The sequence below is a fragment of the Nanorana parkeri genome, unplaced genomic scaffold (assembly GCF_000935625.1).
Source record: "Nanorana parkeri isolate BGI_ZX_2015 unplaced genomic scaffold, ASM93562v1 scaffold165, whole genome shotgun sequence".
Taxonomy (NCBI): Eukaryota; Metazoa; Chordata; class Amphibia; order Anura; family Dicroglossidae; genus Nanorana; species Nanorana parkeri.
Window position 1 is genome coordinate 1,434,658 of NW_017306433.1, and position 6,106 is coordinate 1,440,763.

Sequence of the window (6,106 nt, forward strand, 5' to 3'; positions counted from 1 at the left end):
ATATATATACACATATATATATATAACATACATTTCATAATGCACATCATGCTTCCTCTACAAAGCACAACGAGGGCATTTTATCAAAACTGGAGCAGACAGAATTTTAAGCAGTTGCTCATAGTAAGCAACCAGCTTCTCTCTTCAGTTTGTTCAAAGATCAAAGCTGATTGGTCGTGCAAATCTGCTCCAGATTTTGTCTTTTCCACTATTGATAAAATTCCTCTCAATGCAGGCACCCTCTCCAATGATATAGGTACATCTTTAATTATGGCAAAATTGGGCTCCCTTTCATTCAGCAAAGTCTCAAATATGTGGAAGTCACACTGCCTAGTCAATACTGAATATTATGCAATGCAAATGTGATTATAGTACCCTACCTTCTAATATTTGATATGACATCTGACTGCCTTGTCAAGGCTCCTCTGTGAAGTGTGCTCATAACTCTAATCTTTGAGAGCCTCCATATTGGAGCATATTTAGCAGTAGATAAATTGATATCTCCCTAGCCCTCATTCACACGACTAGCAGCTGGCCCGTACAGATCCATGCTGCGTGCAGGGCTCTATTGGGCTGCTCCCGGGAAGGGCAGGTGCTGCATGTGATTTGTACACAGCAGCCTGTTCTTCTCTACGGGAATACGCTCACCCGAACTGAACGTCCGTGCGGGTGTCCGTACTCGTACGCAGACAGGATTGTTTATGATCCGTGCTGGTGTCCGTATTCGTACGCAGACAGGATGGATCCTGTCTGCGTCCGAGCAGGGACACCCGCACCAACGTGCAGTTCAGGAGAGTGTACGGCGGCATACTCCCATAGAGAAGAACAGGCTGCTGTGTACAAATCACATGCAGCACCTGTCCTTCCCGGTTTACGGATCTGTACGGGCCGGTTGTTAGTCGTGTGAATGAGGGCTTAAACGCACTGTAGGTCCAGCACTTCAAAACGTACACTGAAGCCTCCAGTGCATTCTCACGCCAAATACCGCCAAGCTAAAACAAAAGTAACAACTACACAATTTATAACTAGCCTTGATAGCAAGGTGCACGTGGAAGAGTTTACAACAATACAAAATAAAAAATTCCCAGCACAATTACTGGCTAGCCTACAACAAAACAAATGATACAGTCTAACAATATGCATAAAAAAACAGAGGTTTTAGTTGCACAACATTTGCAAAATATGTGGAAACCACACTGCCTCTTAAATTCCAAATATTATGCAATGCAAATGTGATTATAGTACCCTAACTTATAATATATGATCTGACATCAAAGTACTGCTGAGTTTTGGACAATCTTAGATTGTAGTTTCTGGAAAATGTTCTAAGGATTATTCCTCTTTGTAATAAGGGAGCTGCAGCAGAGCTCATATGTAGAACCTACTTTTCCCAGGACAATCGCAGTTTGTTGTCATGGAAAACCTTAACTTGGAATGTCCAGTTCCCATAGTAAGGAACTTGGTCCATCAATATTACAGGATTAGTGGAAATAGGATCCTTTAACTATTATAATGGGTCTGCCACAGGACGTGGTATTGGAGAAGAATAGAGTAAGATGTCAAATCACTTCTCTGGCTCACTGTTATGTCTCAGTCATGGAACCCCTTTAGTAAAAGCGATGGCCATGAAAATGTTAAATTAATCTGCTGCTGAAAAGGGTTTACTAAAGTCACATGCTCAAGACTTACAGGGGATTGTACCAGAAATTTAAAGATTTAATTTGAATGGAATGTTGTTATTAAACAAATCTGCCTCTTATAATAGGTTTAAACCGTTTAGTACCTTGGCAATAGTTGGGTGCCTAGGTTTGGGGCACTCATGGTCAAATGTACAGGTTTAGTTAATTATCTGTGTGAAATGCAGCTAAAGTAGATTTAAACCCAAACACTAAAATCTCAGAAACCTTAGACATTTTAATGCAATTTTTAAAAGCGGTTTTCAATCTGTTGAATCTACAGCTTTCATTAAAAGAATACCTGTTGATCCTGCTTTGAAGGTTCTTGTTCCATCAAGCATTTCCTATTACGGGGTGACAACTGTCTCCCAGTTGTGCAATGATGTACAGCCAATACTAGAGTGAGCGCATTTAGAGTACAAGTAGCTAAAAGAAGCTGAAAAGTGATCAGTAGCACTGAGATGCAGAAGATGAAAAACAGCATGTTATGGAACAAACACAAGACAATTGTTTATGATGCACAGTGCTTTGGCAAATGAAATGTCCTCCAGTTAGCGTTTCAAAGAAAGAGAACAAAGTAAACAGATTTTTTTAAAAAATTGCATTTCTAAAGTTTTGACACAGGAAAGGTGAGATTTTATGCCTCCACATCAGTAGAGTATATTTTGCGCTAAAAGCCACCTCCAAAAAATTTAACAATTCTAGCTGCAGTTTAGGCCTCAAACACAGATGAGTCTGGGTACTCCTGCAGCTAGAACATGCTGATTCTTGTGACAGGAATCCCAGGTGTAAAAGCAAAAAAAAAAATATTACACTGTCTATTAGGGTTAAAAAACAGGTTTTACTGGCACAACTTTTGCAAAAATACATGGAAGCCCCACTGCCTCGTCAAGACTCTTCTGTGTAGTGTGGTCCTAACTCTAATCTAGGAGAGCCTGCATCCATTTCATCCTTTGCTATATATGCTCCAAGATGGAGGCTCTCATAGATTAGAGTTGTTCAACTAAAACCTCTGTGTTTTGCAGGTTGGCTGGTGAGTGTGCTGAGAAACTTTTGGTTTTGTACTAGGTAACGCCCTTCCATGTGTGCCTTACTTTAAAGCTGGTTATGAGTGAACTCATGAGTGTTTGCCATTTGTTTTACTTGTTGGATTTGTTGAGGGGGGGACACACTGGGGGTTTCAGCTGGCATTGTGATGTGCTGTGCTTTTGGTGTGTCCTGTGCCCTAAGACCCCATTCACACTGAGCGGCATGGGTATCGCGCATTTTTCCGCACGATTTCGTGCTGAGCAGCTTTGAGCTACATTGCGCGATATTGAGCGACAGGGCACATTTTGGGAGCTACATTGGGCTGTAACCAATCAACAGCAATCTTGATGTGACATCATTCTTTCCTTCCATATTGCTGTGCAAAAGTGACCCTCCCGTAGCGCGATATCGAGCGACAAGGTCGTGCAATATCGCCGGTAATGCGCAACACCATTGAGTCTATTGTGGCTAAATCGCGCATCGTCCGTGGAAAAATAGGTCATGTTTAAGCGATCAGCTTAAGCTATAGGTGACATTGAGCTGTGAGATGTGAACACCTCCATTGAAATGCATTGGACAAGCTACATTGAGCGATATTGCGGGGAATATTTGCGCGATTTTGGGGCGGAAATCGAGCGATAAACCGCTCAGTGTGAACGGGGACTAAAGGAATGGGCAGCCTCCTGGTGAACCTTCACCCAATTCATCCTTTGCTATATATGCTCCAAGATGGAGGCTTTCATATTAGAGTGTGACCACACTACACAGAGGAGTCTTGACGGGACGCTGTGGCTTTCTCATATTTTGCAAAAGTTGTGCAACTAAAATCTCTGTTTTTAACCCCAATAGAGTCATTGGTCTTGGTTTTTGCAGGCTGTGTGTGTGTGCTGGAAAATGTTTGCTTTTGCACTGTGTAAAGCCGTTCTATGTGTACCTTACTATAAAGCTAGTTATGAATGGATGAGTGCATTTGCCATTTGTTTCACTTGTTGGATTAGGAATCCCAGATGTGTTGGATTAGGAATCCCAAAAGTGCACCTGTGCCCAGGCTATAGATATTAAACTATTGACATATTCTTAACACACAGCAAAAGCAGCGTTAAGGCTTGGTTCACACCTTTCCAGTGAGGAGAGTTAAAGTGCGTTGTTCATGCATTTTTGTGCATTGCATTAAGGCAGCACATTTATATTAATGGGCTGGCAATGCACCAAAATGTCCCAAAAAAAGGACATGCACCATTTTTTAAAATGAGCTGCACCACAATACATAGTAGTGCATTACAGTGCATTGTGGAGCGTTGCAACACTTGTGCATTTGAGTAGAGATGCCTTAGTGCTTTAAGGTGCCCACACACCTTGCGATAATCGTACGATAATCGCGGGAAATCCTGCGATCGTAATTTTTTTTTACATATATGTACTGCTAGCAAGCAGTAGTAATATGCAAATACAAAAAAAAAAAAAGTTACCAAATGGGTAAAAACGTACCTGCGTCTCTGCTGCACGTTCCCAGCTGCTTCTCGAGTGGCCGTGCAGGAGGATGTGTGCGGGCACATATGCAGTGGAGATCACCGGGGAGGAAAGCTACAGTGTTAGGCAATGCATGCAGCCATTATGACCACCTCCCTAATATGGAGTTGGTCCCCCCTTTGCTGCCAAAACAGCCCTGGCCTGCCATGCCACAGACTCCACTAGACCTCTGAAGGTATGCTGTGGTATCTGGCACCAAGCCATCAGTAGCAGTTCCTTTAAGTTGTGAGGTGGGGCTCCATGGATCTGACTTGTTTTTCCAGCACATCCCACAAATGCCTGATTAGATTGAGATCTGGAGAATTTGGAAGCCCAAGTCAATGGGGTTGATTTACTAACCTTATAAACACACCACGAACATGTATACACCTCTGTAGTGTGTTCCCTTCCAGCATGATCTATGGGTGGAATCTAAACACCTTTGTAGTGTGTACACACCCAGCAGGTGTGTTCTGCAAAGCCTTGCATGAATTACAAGGTGATGTTGTGTAAATTAGCTCTAGGTTGTGTTGCTTGCGTTGATGAATGCAGGAATGTAAATGCATGAGCTAACCATTTTTGTCTAAACTGTGAAGCAGCATTATATATGCATCATGTGCATGATTTTTCCATATATGGCATTAGTGGAAATATGCTTTTAGAGACTTTTTGGTTGATAAATAAGTTTTGCTGTGTGAAAATCACACACACCTGGTGCGTGCGTGTGTTTAGGTTAGTAAATCACCCCCAATATATCAAATTCCTTGTTTTGTTCCTCACATCATTCTTGAACCATTTTTGCAGCGTGGCAGGACACATTATCTTGCTAAAAGAGGCCACTGCCACAAGGCAATACCGTTGCCATAAAGGGGTGTACTTGGTGAGCAACAATGTTTAGGTAGTTGGTACATGTCAAACATCCATACGATCCAATGTTTCCAAGCAGAACATTGCCCAAAGCATCACACTGCCTCCGCCAACTTGCCTTCTTCCCATAGTTCATCCTGGTGCCATCTTTTACCGAGGCGAGTGACTCACACATACCCGGCCATCCATGTGAAAGAAAACGTGATCAGACCATACCAACTCTTTCCATTGCTCTGTGGCCCAGTTCTGATGCTCACGTGTCCATTGTGCTTTTGGTGGTAGATATGGATCAGCATGGGCATCCTGACTGATCTGTGGCTACACAGCCCCATAAGCAACAAAGTGCAATATACTATGAACTATAGATCAAAACTGGAGCAGACACAATCTGGAACAGCTGTGCATGGCAACCGATCAGCCTCTCTCTTTCATTTTCAAATCTTAACTGAACAAACTGAAGAGAGAAGCTGATTGGTTGCCATGCACAACTGCTCCAGATATTGTCTGCTCCAGTTTTGATAAATCCCCCCATTGTGTATTAGCAGTGCCTTTCATTTTGAATGACACTCTAAAGCACTAAGGCATCTCCACTTAAATGCACAAGTGTTGCAGCGCTCCAAGATGCACTACTATGCATTGTGTTCAGACACCTTTCTATTGGAACAAGCATGAACTTTTTCAGCAAGTTGAGCTCTTCTATTGGATTACACAGGCCAGCCTTCGCTCCCCATGTGCATCAGTGAGACATGGCCATGGTTTTCCTTCATTGGACCACTTTTGGTAGGTCCTGACCACTGCAGACCCTGAACACACCACAAGAGCTGCATTTTTGGAGTTGCTCTGACCCTGTTGTCTAGCCTTCACTATTTGGCCCCTGGCAAAATCGCTCAAATTCTTACCCTTGCCCATTTTTTTTGCTTCCAACACATCAACCCCAGGGACAAAATGTTCGCTTGCTGCTAGGTATGCACAGATACAAGTATTGGTGCAGATACCGAGTATTTGGATGAGTACTCGTACTTGCC